Genomic DNA, 16,892 nt, shown 5'->3' with positions numbered 1-16,892 from the left:
CTGTGTGTGCTTGGGTCTGAATGTTCCTTAAGTGATTCCCATAAGATGACATGGAGCAGTCCGGCTCGCATCCCCACATGAAACGGCGTCGGCCTGACCTGCAGCTCTCCACAGCCGCTGAATGGACGCTGCTGTCAGTGATAATGTGCAGCTCGTCCACAGCCACCACTGCATCGCTGCTGCGGTGCAACATTAGAGCCGCCCGCGCCTTTCTGACGCTCGGCCGATGATGGATGAAGAAGCCGATAATGCGCATGTTTGTGTTTCTTCGTTGCTCACGGAAAAGTCACAGCGCGAATTCATTTGTGAGTCACGCATTTAAGTGACTTCGAGCAAACATGGCAATCTGTCAGGGTTTTTATTTTTGGATAAGTCACGTCTTATTTCGCTAGAGAGAGGAGGCTAAAGAAGATGGAAGGAAAGGGGGTTTAGAGAGGCGTGAAGGACACACTTCTCTCTATTTCTTCACATTTTCTGATCACTCATTTTCTGATCGGACGTTTCAAGAGCTAACTGTGCGTCAAGATGAGACTTATACTTTTTAAATGATATTTCTAAGGTCAAAATCACACTTTTAAAGAGAAGATCTCATAGAGCTCAGAAAAATAGAAATGTAAGCCCCTACGCTTTAGTGAAAACTTGCAGGCCCAACTCTTGCTAATGAAGATCATGTGATATTGGGGGCCTCAAGCTGAGATTGTTTTGCCATTTAAATGAAGTTACCTAATCTTGAAAGTATTCAAGCTAATTTGGTGCATACTGGCACTCAGTAATGTCAGACTTCTTTCCTTTCTTGTGGCAATATCGGTTGTTGCATCCTTTTCTCAGACATCACAGCAGACATCATGCATCACTAAGATGTATACATCTCAATGCATAAAGGAAGTGCTACTTCACAGCCACAGACAAAACGTGGAGGCCTCTCTTCTGTCCAGGCTTCACCTAATGACTGTACAGAGAGTCCAGAGAGGCAACGTGTCATTCGATTCTTCGCAGGCCGCCGGTTAAGCCGAAGGTCGTCACATCCAAACACAGACTCAGGCGCGGATCAAACAACGTCGCGCTCAAACACATTCGCAGAAAGTGACACAGAATGTACGCTCACACGTGCAGAAGCGCACTCAGGCGCTCGGGCCTCCGTAGGATCACCCTCTCCATCTCAGAACCACGGCAAACATGTCAATTTAAATAAACATCAAGAACCATTTGTAGCAAGTTCTGCTGTAAACTCAGACCGAAAAAGCCCATCCATCTGTTTGATCAATGACAGATTTATAAGCTAGCTTCTGTCAGCTCACCGTGCAGCAGCACATTTTAGAGTCGGTCCGCCGGCTACTATAATACACCGTGAGGAGAAATGGCTGGACTTTGGATTCATTGGTCCATTCATTCACTTCTTTCTCTACTAACAATCTGCTGCTTGCTAAAAACCACCTGCAGCAATCAGGGGCATTTTATGACGGCACAACAGTGTTAATTGCTGTAAATGGTTTTACCTTACTACCCATAATGAAATAACAATATTTAAAAGGAAACCTGGAGCTAAATCAAGGTCCACACTATTTTTAAATGTATAGTACAGTCCAGAATCACTAAAAATCTACTAATTAGACAGATCATCTCCATCAACATCTTGATTAGCACCAATTCTTAAAACATGCATCCAGTTCACAGTTCAGCCACTGAGCGTTTTAGTGTCGTTCAGCTCTTGTTTTGGCTTTACAGCTAACCATTCTGGTCTGATTCAAGGCAGCTCCAATGAACCTACGTCTCTAATGGCTTACAACAGGGGTGTCAAACATAGTCATTTTAGTTTGGGGGACCCATACAACCCAGTTTGATCTCAAGCCGGCCGGACCAGCGACACGACAGCATAATAGCCTATAAATAACGACAACTCCATTTGTTCAAGTGCAAAGAAGAACAAGTAAATTAGGAGAATGTTTAAAAACAAAATGCAATTTCTCAAGAAATATAAGTGCACTTTGGGCGCATTGCGGTCTGCTGTTTAGTCTTGCGTCTCAATGTTGTGTTCTGTCCACTTCTCTTACTAAAACAGTGGAAAAATTAGGAATAGCAGTTATTTTCACTGAGAGGCTGCCGTCTTCTGTGTCATTTTCTCACTTTGCAAATTCATTCTGCGTGCCAGATTAGACCCTCTGTCGGGCCGCTTTTGGCGGGCTTACAGTCTAAGTTCGCAGAGTAGATGAAACGACAGTCATTATCCTCATAAGTGGAGGAGACTACAAATATTATTTACGGGTAAATAAATGTTGTTTTCAGAAGGTTGCCATTATCTGAGTGTGCCAATAGGTAATACTGTGCGTATGGTAACACATTGGCCATATAAACGCAATAAGTTGATAATCTGCCAGGAAGATTTTGTTAATAACCATCAATAACTTACTAACTTGTGTGTGGATTTTTTTGTGGTGTGGCAGCATCTTTCAAGTTATTTAGGGGGTAAGACAAGAAAACAGTTCCGAAACTGTTTCGTGCTAACATCTGCCCTAAAAACGAGTAGAGTCTGATGCTCTTCATTGTTTAATGACCTGCTCTGACGACTGAGGTGTCACTGAAAGTGCAAAAAGCTGAAAAGACCAATACAAAAAAAATGTGCTCAAATTATTTTACAACAATTTTTTACTGTACTGTGTTTTGTGGGTGTTATTGCTGAACATAAGACATATCCGGCGGTGACCCACTTTACCGTCTCCCTATTTCTTGGATGTACAAAACATAATGTACCAAACATAATGCAGCTAAAGACTCCGCTGGTGGAGACCCGATCGGAACTAAAAGAAGGGTGAATATGGGCCTAACACTGATCTGCTGGCCAATGACTGAGTTTCATATCCACTGTGGGATAAATTAATGGATTATCTTAAAGGATCATTTTAAAGGATTATCTTAAAGGATTATTTTAAAGGATAATCTTAAATGATTATCTTAAAGGTTTTTTATAATAATGATGGATCAAACGACCACTTGTTTTTAGAAAAGGTTCATTTATAGTTACAAACTCGGTCAGTTATCAGGCAATTGTACTCGTATCTTCAGCTCTACTGAGAATTTTACTATATTTCAGCGCTTTGTTTTGGTTTTACTGCCTGCAGCTTTAAAATTTTCATCACTGTACTGTGTTTTGTGGGTGTTATTGCTGAACATAAGACCTAACCGGCGGTGACCCACTTTACCGTCTCCCCATTTCTTGGATGTAGTCAGTGTGCCATCTCCAGACCTGGTATTATAAGAAATGTGAGGAAGTCTGGTCCAAGGCAAGGCAAACACAACTCTAAAGAGGGTTACAAGTGTGTTTGGGTTTCTTTTTAGGTGCATAGTTGTGTTCGCATGCAGGCTGATTGAGGTGCCACACCAGTTGCAGCACTTGACCAATAAACGGAAAACCCAAAACACTGCAGCGTCCAAACCACCCGAAGAAAAATAGATGGGTTGTAAACAGCCTCCGCTCCGGGCTCTGGACTGCTCTCCATCAAAGATGTGTGCAATTTGAAATCACCGACCGCATTTTCTCTCGCACCCGCGCCACAAGACAAAAAGACATTAAACAAACACGTGAGGTCATATGAGGCCTTAAGAGCAAGTGGCTCGCATCCCACCGCCGCAAGAACACAACAAGAACAACAGAGCCAATCATCATTCACTTGAAGCTCTATCTAGCCCACGCTGCGACGGAGTAGAAGTGTTTATCTTTCATCCGCTATCTCGCAGTCCGTCCATAACTGCTTCTCTCTCTCAACAGTTTTCCACCACTCCGCAGCCCCTCTCCTCTCATGTTCGAGCATCTGATTGTGATTCTTTTGTTTCTTCGATTTCAAATCACCCAATCCTGCAGGGCTGAACTCCAAACAAGGTGAAACGGCGCCATTCTCCAAAGCCCCTGGAAGCCTCCCCGGCGCCGACAGACAAAGACATCCACCAAGAATGTTGGAGAAAGTCGGCCTCGGAGGCGGCACGCGGGGATGGCTTTCGGAATCTTTCTTCCGACTCCATGGGCTTTACACAATTAAATTTGGGATTTATAATTACGAAATACATGGAGTTCAAATGGCACAGCGTAAGAGTAAACTCCCAACTGGATGAACATAAAATGAGGCATGCAGCGAGAGCACTGAAACGGCGTATTCGCATTTTTCATTCTCCCGTCCTTTGCCAGAATCAGCAACACAAGGCATGCGTGTTTTCTCAGAGTTATCTTTTCCTGGAAGTAAAGCAGCTGTAAAAGAAAGTGACTGACACATTATTGTAAATTCACACTGTGTAAGACGTCCTGCAGCATCCACTCCAGCGGGTTCGAATTTCCAAACACACATTTGTTTTGTTTTTTTGAAATACCATTTTCGGTTCCCTCGACCTTCATCAAGCCTCGATTTACAGCCTGCAATCCAAATGAACCGAGGTCTGGGAGATAATAAATAGCTGCAGATACGGGTGAGTAATATTATCATCTATTCAGTTTATCAAGAGTCATTATAAAACAAAAATACAATGAAGATAACAGCCAGGGACCGAAAGAAGTTCAAACACAGTCGTGATTTCCTGCAGGCTGCAAAAACACATCACTTGTGCACTAACTGTGTGCTCAGATTGACTACATTGTCTAATGTTTCTCTCTATCTGTGCTGTTATTATCTTATATTTGGCTCATAATCACTCAACCTTAGCAGCGGCAGAGATACCGACATGAACCTTGTGCTTTTGGAAACTCTTCTGACCATAACTTACACACTCAGCTCTAATGGCTTACACTTGCCTGCCCAAAGTGATGTTATTTATACTCATGCTTTCAAGGGGAAGAAATGGAAACGTCTCAATAGAATAAAACTTCCACAAGTAAATATTAACTTTAAAAGTGCCACAATCCATATTTTTATATTAGCAATGGATTAAACAGAACTCTTGAGTGTGAAAGGGCTCACGTGTGGCGGCAATCCTGGACAATTTTCAGGCAATTTTACTCTTGTCTACAGCTGTAATGAGCATTTACTGCCTTACAACCTCGCATTGTTCTGATTAGTTTTAGTCACAGCAAGCGTCTGTTTTAAGCAAAAGGGCTCTGATAAACCCACTTTGTGCTAAATGCTAAACAGCAGATACACAAAGTTAGCGAGCGGCTGTTAAACATAACGGAGCTAAAGACTCCGCTGGTGGAGACCCGATCGGAGCTAAAAGAAAGGTGAATATGGGCCTGACATTGATCTGCTGGCCAATGACTGGGTTTCATATCCACTGTGGGATAAATTAATGGATTATCTTAAAGGATCATTTTAAAGGATTATCTTAAAGGATGATCTTAAATGATTATCTTAAAGGTGTTTTTTATAATAATGATGGATCAAACGACCACTTGTTTTTAGAAAAGGTTCATTTATAGTTACAAACTCGGTCAGTTATCAGGCAATTGTACTCTTATCTTCAGCTCTACTGAGAATTTTACTATATTTCAGCGCTTTGTTTTGTTTTACTGCCTGCAACTTTAAAATAATCATCACTGTTCATCTGATTAGTTCTAATCAGCAACTGTCTGTTTTAAGCAAACTTGATTCTAAATATCAAGCAGAAAGTTAACATTAACTGGCAAACATAATGAAGCATTTAGCAGCTAAAGGGTTAGATATTCGCTGTAGTTGGTAGGGACCAAATCGGAGCTAAAAAAAAAGAAAAGGTGAAAATGGCCCCCATACTCACAGCAGTTCAAAGAGTACACTTCAATTTTGTGTTCATAGTTCATTTCCGCCAAGTGGCCTTAAAAAACTGTTCAGGTTTAAACAAATTACTCCCACACCGGATTGACAAACGGCAGAGAACATGCGTTCACAATACCTCCAGCAACCTAATGAAGAAAAATTAGCACCATTACAGGAGTGAATGTACTCGAGGGCGCATGGAAACACAAACCTATCAGAGGAAACGTATTCCTCTGATGCATCAGTGGGTGCCAAGCTACAAGCTAACGACAACAGCAAGGATATCGTAAATTCTACCTGCTTTCAGCCAAATGTATAACCTTGTAATTAAAACAAAATAAATCCCCCCTTAAAGTAGCCACCAGAGAGTAATTCACCAAGATGAATGATGGAAAGGGAACCAAATGCTTGCTTTACTGCCGCAATAAGGGAGACTTGACAGATTCAAGGCAACCAAAGAATTTTACTGCTTCATTCATTGAGCTTTAGAAAGACAGAGGTGCACTGTACCTGCCTGCTCAGGATCAAACCTGCCAGCATGTTCGGGGCCACCGGCTGAATGAAATATGGCTTCTGAAAAAAAAGCGTACGTGCCTCGAAACAAAGTAGTCTGCCATATTGAGCATGACAAAACTACTAAATGTCCCCTTTTCCTGAAAATCAGGAACATTAACAACGTCAGGCTCCATTTTCATGCCCGTGTGGAAACACTGGAGCATTGGCTGCTATGTTTTTTTCTTATTCCCATAACACGCTGAGCTGAGGGCTCCCTTTCCTTTTTGCTTACATTCATTGCACAAGTGCAACCAGGACAACTCTTCTGGAAGATGTTATGTCCTTCCGCAATTGCTATGGTTTCCTTTTTACAAGTTTTGGGGTCAGAAAGGAAGAACTTTATATTCCTCTGAACATTTCTTCGCCTTTATGTATTATGATTGTTAGTTTTGGCCCGGATTAACAGTGCAAATAAACTCTGATGGAGGAAGTCGACACTAAAATAGATAGGTTTCACCTTGTCCCCAGACATGCTGTGTGGCCCTCTGATAGAATTAAGTAGAGAAACATAGTCGTCTGAACTCCCATTATGGAAAGGCAACAAAGTGCTGCCTACATGTCGTATATCCTTTTAAACCACTGTTTATGCGGCACTTCCACATTCGCGACGAGGCAGAAAGATGGGAATTTCACAGGGATAAGACACCGTGGACTGTTCAGCAGCTTAGTTTGGCATGGGTCGTCTTTCTCAAGAAACGCTGCTCTCAGCCACTTCCTACTGTCTCCACCAGGAGGAAAATGAGAAGATATATTACTCTCACTCCCAAGAGCAGATAGAGGATTTGGCTTTGGATTTTGTCTGCCTGTGCCAAAAACGTTCATTGTCCCTGAAATATTAAAGAGGCAGAAGGATATTTTCATGTGCTGTGAGATGCGTGTTCCGGAAACCTGAAAGTATCCCATCCACTTTTAACTCAGCGTGACCTTTTTTCTTTCATTGACACTAATATCCGTCTGTGTAAAGGTCAAGAAAACGGCAGATTCTGTTTCGATATACCAAATAAGGCTAATTTGAAGCTTTAATTGGTGTACACACATCAGATAAGTATCTCAAGTGGTTTTTATGCGGCCAGTTCTGTGCATTGTACTCCAACCTACTAGCTTATGGTTTTCAAAACTGATGTAGAGATTGCATTGCTACTCAGAAAGAGAAACTATCGTAATTCCGGCCTTTTCCTGAAGTTGGTTGGAGGAACGAAAGAGAGAGGCGGTGGGGCATCTGGTTGAACAAGTCTGTCACCGCCAAAAACATCTTGCTGCATGGGAAAATTTGTGAAATATTCATTTACATATTTCCAATAGGAAACTCACTGGCAGCGGCACTGACTATCTGAGCTCATTATCCCTCAGCGAACCCAAAGCTAGAATAAACAGAACTGTAAAACAGTTGCATTCCACAAAGAAAATTTACATTTTTTGGCGTTGCTCCCAAAACTTGGATACAACTTTCAAGAAATTTATGTTTTCCTTTTATACAATACGGTTAGAGTACATTTACATATATACGGATGTTCTCGCTTCTTCATTGCTGGATTGCTGCCAATGTTTCTCAAGATGCAACTGGTTTTTGACTTCGGGTCAACCTGCCTAAAGGCTCCTGTAGATGTTTTGCGTTCTTGTGGTACTTAAGAGCGTTTATTAATGTTCAACTAAACTATACTGTGACCAAGCAATTTCCCTTGTGGATCAATAAAGTTTATCTGAGTCTAAGAATGACTGATAGCTCCCTAGGAGATGAACATGTGGAGCTGTTTTTGTGCCTGAGCACATCCCCGTGGTAACAAGCAGAACATGTTCTATATTAAAAGGGCCAGTACAGAATCAGCTGTTAGCGCTCTGATCATTCCTCTAGATTTTTATGAAGGCCTTGGAAGGGTTTGCATTCTCAAAACTGCAAGGATAAACATCTGTTTTAAGGTAAGGCCGCACACCCTGCAGCTTTGTGTCTCGTGGTTATTGATAATGTCTTTCAGGCATTGGCCGAGCTTGACGCGCGTTTAGAGTTTCAATGTGGGACTCTGCAGCAGCTGATGGAGGTAGCATTGGGTGAAAATGCATAAAAACAACATGATCCTTCAACACGTGCCCAGAGCCTCTTCATGATGCTGTAAAATGGTCATTAATTGTCACAGTTTCTTAGAATTAAAGTAATCTTCTATATTTTTCATTAATATATCATGTTTAATGTTATATTAATATATCTAAAGCCCTGTATATTTTGTGGACTATAAATAACCAGACAGGAGAAGTTTGATGCGAATATTACTTCGTTAGTTTTTTATGCTAACGTTCATTGTGTGAGGGGGTCTGTTCTTTTCACTGTTTTTGATTTTATTGCTCAATCTCCCATAAAACACAATTCTGGACCACACTGATTCAGCTACCTCCTGTTTTATAGTCCCTCTGTTGTTTTTATTGATATATAGGTATATTCTTGTTCCTTTTCTGATCCAAAGTTGTGTAAAGGACCGCAAAGGTTTTGTTTAGAAAGCCTCTCCGTGGCTCCTCACCTTGCCGTCAGGCCACAGAGTCGTAATCCTTGGACAAACACAAGCCACCTTTGACTGGTCAGGAATGTTATCAGGGTCCATATACTCTACCCAGGGTGGACGGAGGAAAGATCTCAGACTTAAAATGCTTTCCTCAACAGCTGTTTGCTGCATCACTCTGACTGTCTACCCCCCACACTGGACTGAGTACCAAGGAAAAAGAGGTGCTATCTAGAATGGTCTCCTCAGTCCGCCTCTTTCATCAGGGCTGGTTGGAGCGACATCAGGGCGAGCTTTTCTTTTAAGACAAGCGGTAAAAAGCCTGCCGTGATTAAGATAGATAGACCGGTCTGGATACTTAATCTTCTGTCCAATGAAAAATGTTAACTGCATCCTGATGTTCCCCCCCCATACAGCATAATTAGTCTGAATTACCACTGTGTGCTTAAGCCTCTCTTCTGAAATGCCAACGCCAATTCCTTTCTGGTGCTGATATGCCTACTTGTGCTTGTGTTTTCCAGCTGTATGTTATTTTTTTACATACATCTATCTATCTATCTTACATCCAAGATAGGTAAAACGATAGACTGGTTGATGGATCAATTGAAAAAATGAAACGTACCATTGTTTTCACACGCTCCAATTCTTAATACAGAAGAGAAAGTTATTCTAGACTTCTCATTTGTCAAACCTTCAGTTTACCAATGCTGCCGTTGTGTTTTCATAGTATCACTTGCGCTATCACAGAAGGACGTGGTCCATTGAGCAAAGATAAAGCCGGTATTATTTCACCGTTGGCCTTTCTTGACACACAGATTGCTTTTGGGAGCCATTCAGAAACACCCACATTTTACTAAAAAAAACAGTAAAACGTCATCAGTAAAAGGTCCAACATTCGTATATTGTATCTTCAACCCTTTGCTTAGTTTTTATTTTTCTTACACCTATCAGGCATAACATTATGACCACCTGCCAAATATTGTGTAGGTCTCCCTTGTGCCTCCAAAAGGGACTCATCAGAGAACGGACATGGGCCTTCTGTCGGCGCCTGTGGTGTCTGGCAACATAATGTTGTTAGTGGGGGCTTTTGGGTCCTATGGGTTGAGGGGAGGGGCCTCTGTGGATCATCCCACAGATACCTGATCAGTTTGGGATCTAGTGAATTTGGAATTTGAACACCTTGTGCTGTTCTTCATGTTTTTTGAGTTGATCCTGTGTCAGGCTGCATCCTGCTGGGGATGGCTGCTGCCATCAAGGAGTGTCAATGCTATGGGGTGGGGGTGCCTGGTCTGGTCTAGGTGGGTGCTACGTGTCTAAGTAAGATCCACATGAATGACAGGTCCAAAAGTTTCCCAGCAGAACATTGAATTGTCTTGAGATGGTCAATGTTATTCACTTCTCCTGTCAGTGGTTTTAATGTTGTGGCTGATCGGTGTATTTCAGCCTTCCAAAGGTAAAACCACACACACATTTGTGTAACATTTGAAGCACAGCGTGTCTTAAATGCTGACACACTGCATGTACAGTGAATCGCTCCGCTAAACTGAGATGACGTTGCACAGATTCTGATAATCTCAAAATCCCTCGCGCACTATACTTCGGTTAGATTCACTCGCAGTTCCGTGTGCTCCGAGGCTCGGTGAGAGATTGTTAATTTGCAGGCCTCCATTGCTACCTCCCCTAATTACAAACTCAGTCAGCATCTCAATATAACACACTGCACAGAGAGCCATGGCTAATTGATGAGGAATGACTTCTTCCTCCAACCTGAGGAGTGAAACTTTCTGGGGACTTAAATGAAAAGCAGACACAGCAGCAGCACGGCTCAGGCATTTTCAGGAGGACACGCTGGTTTGCTAATGAATAGACCCGAGGTATTGATGAAGTTAAAGTTGATTCATTCCCCCGAGTTACACCGTAATCCATCAAATCCATCACGCGTTATCTTTGCTCTGTTGGACCGATATGACTCGTGGACGAAAACAAACCATTAGCTTTTAGCAATTAATCACGGATCAGACTAGCTAATCTAATTTGAGAGTGACAATATTGTGAAAAGTCGAGCAGCAGGAGAGTCTGCCATGCCGAATTTTGAAGTTTGTTTGTTTGGTTCGTGTGTTTGTTTCAGAGAGATTGTCTCGCTCTTTTTGGAGAAAAAGCGTGAAGACGACGAGTTCCTGCCAAACCATATCAGCAACGGCCTCACAACACCCGAATCATCATCACACGAGAACCAATCTGAACACAGCAAACACCTCATTTTGCTGTTAAAAAAAGTCGTTAAATAGGAATTCATTCAATCGGCACATCTGCCAAATAACACTTTCCTTTAGAAAAACAAATCAAACCAATTCTAGGTTTTATTCTTTGATGCGAGTCTTCAAGTTTTCAAGTTGAACTCACACGTCCTCGACTTGAATAAATAAAGCGAGCATTCTCTCTCTGTGTCTTTTCCTTTTCGGTGTGTCTCTCGGGGCTTTCTCTGACTTCCTGCCATTAAAGAGACAGCCCACTGGAGAACCGTGGGTGACTGACACATAACTACCTCTGCACTGTGACCAATGGTCTGTGCAACTCGACTGGACATCTGCGGAATTCGGTCGTTTACGCAGGAAAGAAAATAAAAAAGAAAAGAAGGTAAGAAGGAAAGAAAGTGTGTTTGCCGGACTGGTGCAGAGCGGAGCGGACGGGGACGCAGTGGTCGGCGGAGGCTTGAAACTCAGACAGCTGCATGAGATCCAGAACAAAACGTCCAGTCGAGTTAATGTACACAGCTGCATAACAACTCATCAGTTAATTCGGGCTTCTATGTTATTGTATTTACATATTTCACTAACAAGAGCTTCCCAAATTGCCAACTTTTCAGAAAAAAAAGACAGACAAGTCGTTTATGAGGACATGATGGGTGAACGTTACTCAACTGCCGAGGGAGTATGTGGTGTAATTCGTCTTCATATTTTAATTCCAATCTGGCCACACAGTCGCATCATACAACCATTAAAAAAAAAAACTCTCACTGACAAACACTTTGACAAACAACGTGTCGGCAACATGAAAACAGCAGACGCTGCGCGGTTTAAGCCTGAGAGCCTCATCCAGAAACCAAAACAAGTTTTCTAGTAAAGCCACAAACAGACTCTCGGCGGAGACCACACGCACACCCACGGGAAACACAAATATCTCAACAAATACACTGCTGCACGACCACTTCAAAGGCGAGCGGCTTCACTCTCATGCACATGCGACATTGACAAGATCTAATTAAAACAGGAACACCCCTCCAGGTTTATATTTGAGTCTTCCATTCAGAAAACATCACGTCAAACAGAAAAACCAACGTGTTCCCGGAACACATGCTTGAGGACACTCGTGCATGCGTTTTCCCCACCACCTGATCTCCTTACCTTCTGGAGCCATTGGGTATAATTCTCCATAATGTGCTCAAGCTGCTGGATCTTCTGGCTGGGAAAGTCTGGCTCAGGTGGCGGAGCGTCCCTCTGGAGAGAGTTGGCGTTGTACTGCGCGCTACTGGCTTTCTCCTCCTTGCAGGAACCTCCTCCAGCTCCTTCTCCCTCAGGTAGGATGAACGTGTAGGTGCACTGGCCATGTTGGATCTTATGCAACCGTCTGCTGCTATAATTACTACTACTACTTCCTCCAGTGTTGCTACTACTACTACTACTACTACTGCTGCTGCTGCTGCTACTGCTGCTGCTGCTGCCACCTGTGCTGCTGCTGCTGCTGCTGCTATCCGTCGCTCTCCGTTGTTCCCCTCCTCCGCAGCTCACAATCACCAGAAGCGCCGCCAGCGAGAGCAAGTGGCGGCCAAAGTGGTGCCACAGCATCGTATCGGCCTCAGAAACTGATCTCAAGCGAATAAAGTTCTTGTATGCTTCTCCTTCTATGTGTGACTAGATGATTCTGAAGAACGCCGCTGGCTCAAAGAATGCATCGCCCATCCTCAAGTTGGACCTCCAGCATCGGAAGCTACTGCAGACTCTTCCCACGGACGCCACTCATGCTACGTTTCCAGACCTCCTTCAAGTTGTCGTCCAGGCAGGAAAAGTTGCACACATCTCTTGGAGTTGTGACAAGCTCGGATATCAGTCTTCCAGCGTTCCTCCAGTGAATCAACGTCTGGTCCAGCTTTGAGGCTGCATGAATCAGTCTGTGCATTTGCAATAGGTGCTGGGTAAGCCGGGATGGTGTCGTCAGACCTCCCCTGGTCTGTCTGCCTTCCCTTCCTCCTCTGCTCTCTGACTTAACGACTGGGGAGAGTGAGAGAGACGCTCACTCTGAAGAACAGTTCCAAGCTTCCAGCACACTCTGCGCCTGCCCCTCGCAGAGCCTGCAGAGGAATGTGACTGTGTGCACGGACATGCATGTGTGTGTGTGTGAGTGTGTGCAAGTGTGTGTGTGTGTGTGATCCTGGCAGAAAAAAGACCCCAGCACAGAGGATGTGCTTAGACTGTGAGGATCGGTTTACAGGCAGGCTCATATGGGTGACCTGCCTTCTTGCTTGTGTACGGACACAAAAAGCCCGTCTGAACGTGTGCTTTCAATTCGTCTGCTCCTGAGAAACCCAGACTCCCTACCGTGCTATAATGGCAGGTGCTGTGTTACGAGACTATTTTTATGGTCTAATCAACTCTGTTCATTTCTCACTTTCCACAATAGAAACCCATAAACAAGGCAAAGTTTTTATGTTGTTTTTTCGGCCACCGCTCTGTGTAAGAGTGAAAGAATCTACCATGTGGATTCAAATTGTAATTAAATTTAAAAAGGAATTTAAGTGTTTCTGGAGAACATGGACCTTTCCCATGTAAAATGTCAGTCATTATTTTATCTATTTCTATCGGGACAACTGTGTAAAGTTTTGGAATTATTTAATAAATTCTCGAGTTATTATTGTGGAGGATTTTCTTCATGTAATAGACTGACCAGGTGATTATGGTTCACTGGTTTCCCATGACATAAGTCTTGTTTTGAAGGGAAGGAGGAGATTTGTTATCCACAACTTAATATGATGCCTCGCTACGCCACAGCCTGTAAGTAGCTGCAAAGGTCCTGCAGCTAAAAAGAATATGATCGCAGCCATCTGTGTGACTTCTGCATTTGATTTAGGAGTAGACTGATGCGTCACGTTTTAGCATGAATGGAACAACTCGTTTATCCTCTGTCGACATTCAAAGTGTGCAACGGTCCAAGCGCAAAAAAAATAAAAACATTTTTAAATCCCCTTAATCAAACCTGTAAATTAGAGAGTAACAGCGAGTTTATAACAGAGAGAATTATAACAGTGACTCAGTGACACTCATTTTCATGAACCTGAAAAGTGAAAAACGTGAGTTCACACGACCTTTGACTTTGTCCTAATCGGCTCATCAGAATCCAAGTCAGCGTTTGTGCCAGTTTTTGAAGAAATTCCCTCAAGGCCTTCCTGAGATGTAACGTTCCAAATTTTAATTCCCCCCATGCCACTCGGGAAATGCAGAAGTTGCACGTGTTCTTCTGTTGTATCACTGACAACATACACAGATTAGCCACAACATTAAAACCACTGACAGGAGATCTAAATAACATGGACCATCTTGGGACAATTCAGTGTTCTGCTGGGAAACTTCTGGGCCTGGCATCCTGTTCCCAGACACCACAGGACACCCTCAGAAGGCCCATGTCCATTCTCTGATGAGTCACAACTGTTTTGGAAGGGAATCCACATAATATCTGGTCTGTGGTTTGTTTGTGTTATACTAGTAGTTAGTTATACTAGCGGGTAATGTAGTCTCAAACTGTTAGCATGAAACAGGGATAAAGAGCAGACTACAGAGGTCTGCTGTTATATTTTTTTTATTTTCAAACTTCAGCTCCAGTCAGTTTTGACTCAAGTGACGTCGCCTGAGCTAAGTAGCAGCAGAACAACTTTGAGAAAATCCGTAAAGTTTTTGTCTAGAAGATTTATTTTCTGTCTTTCCTCCACGCTCCGCACCTCCATTACATGACCCTATCTTTCTAAATTTTATATACAGTGTGTCTCTACCACACACACCATCTCATGTTGTGTTTTCAAGAAAACAAAAGTGAACTCCAAGAATGAGTAAGAGATGAAGGAATGCGTCTTTATCATGAAGCCAGAAGAAAGAGCGAGAGTGAGGAAACACAGTGCCGAAAGCCCCCAGGTCAAAGGTCAAGTCCTTGTTATGGACAGTCCATTTAAATCTCAGAACCGGGGAGACGCAGCTGTCCGATATCTGGCTGAACTTCAACATTCCTCTTTATCCCAAAACATCTAAATCCGTGTATAGCGTTTGTGCTCCAATGTACATGCTCCCATTTGTGTGAGCTACATGTTAATAGAGTGTGTACACCGTGCCTCCTTCTGCCTCCACGTGCTTACTGCATAATCCTGTGCGTGTTTGACGCAGTGTGTGTATCCAGTGATATCCAGGGGCTAAGAAAAGTTGGGCCTTCTGTGTGGGAGCAGGGACGGTTGAGGGGAGGGGGTGATGTGAACAAAATGCACGAAGGAGACCCGAGATAACAAACCCTCTGAATAACCCAGCCTGGCCAAGACACAAAGCATGTTTGCTCTTGGAATGCTTGTCTTAGGTTGACGTACGTTGCTGGTGTCCTAAAATTGAGGCGCCGGTTACTGTGTCCAAGGGAAACGGAGTGGGAGATAATGCCACAGTTGGGCAACTTGCAGCATGCAGAAGCAAAACTACACATCATTTCTGTGGACTACACATAACAAAAAAAAAAATAACTCTTAGCAACCACAATGAGGTACTTTTGGCCTGTCAGAATTTGGATGTTTCCACAAGCTTAAGAGATAATGTGCGCGTGGCTGTAGGAAGAGATAGTCCCTGCAAGAAATTTAACTTAAAAAAAAGATAAAGCTTGACTAACATCCCAATACTGACCTCAATTAGAGGATACTGTTCACAGTGACATGGGTGACTGGGGCACCGAAACGCAGCCTCTAAATGACGCATTATCTGCCACGAAACTCTTTCATTTCACCAATATTTTGTTATGATACGCTAGTGCTATTCCCCGTTGAGTCTGGAGTTAGTTTGCATGTTCTCCCTGTGTCTGCGTGGATTCTCTCCGGGTACTCCAGCTTCCTCCCACCGACCAAAGACATGCTTGTTAGGTTCATTGGTGATTCTAAATTGTCTGTCTCTGTGTTAGCCCTGCGATAGACTGGCGACCTGTCCAGGGTGTACCCCGCCTACGCCCAATGACACCTGGGATAGGCTCCAGGACAAGCGGTTACAGAAAATGAATGTAATACCGTGGTAAAATCCTCTTTGTAGAGCCTTGTTTCAAAGGTACGACTATTTTTTAGTAATAGTTCTGTCTAATTAACAAATGTGAAATTGGAGGCAGCCTCTATATTCCCCAGTACTCATATCATATCACCCTTCCTCCTCTCCAATTGCTTTTTTAAAGAGAAGTTGAAGAGTTAAAGAGAAGAAATACATTCACATAAGTTAATGGGGCTGTAATGTTTCACAGTGTACATGATCGGGATCGTAAAGATGGCATTTGAAACCCAAACTGTTTGCAACACCAGCATAAGAAACAATCCCCATTGTCACATCTTGTTGTGTTGCAACCAGCGCTGGCTTGTCTTGAACTACGTGAAACACTCAAGCTGTGTTGGTAAGTGCGTGGTGTCATCTCAGATCTGAATTCCTAATGGAATGTAAACTCATTGAGAAAACAACCCCGGTTTTTTGAGGTTACCAGAGTAAAATAAATTTCTAACCCTCGGGGTCTCATGCTGCCTGTCCCACACACACACACACACACACACACACACATATCCAATGCACAGCCTCTTTAGTTAGATGTAATAACCGCCTCGCTGGTGACAGTCAAGCATAGAGTGGCGGTTGTGAGGAGCCTTGAGGCTGCTGGCAGTTGTGAGAATCTGGCTTGTGTTACACTGGTGAAAAGTTTGGGAGGACATTTTGTATAACTCAGCATCAATCTGACTGACACCGCCTTCCGCATGTAATGTAAAACTGAATATATGATAAGGGCCCGTAGGAGATCAGAGTGTTTACATCTTTCTCAGTTTAAAACACAAGAATCTCTCGTTCTCAGCTAATAATAATGTTGTTAACGTTGC

Source organism: Chelon labrosus (assembly GCF_963514085.1).
Source record: "Chelon labrosus genome assembly, chromosome: 16".
In the NCBI taxonomy this organism is placed as follows: domain Eukaryota; kingdom Metazoa; phylum Chordata; class Actinopteri; order Mugiliformes; family Mugilidae; genus Chelon; species Chelon labrosus.
Note: the sequence above shows the minus strand (reverse complement) of the source record.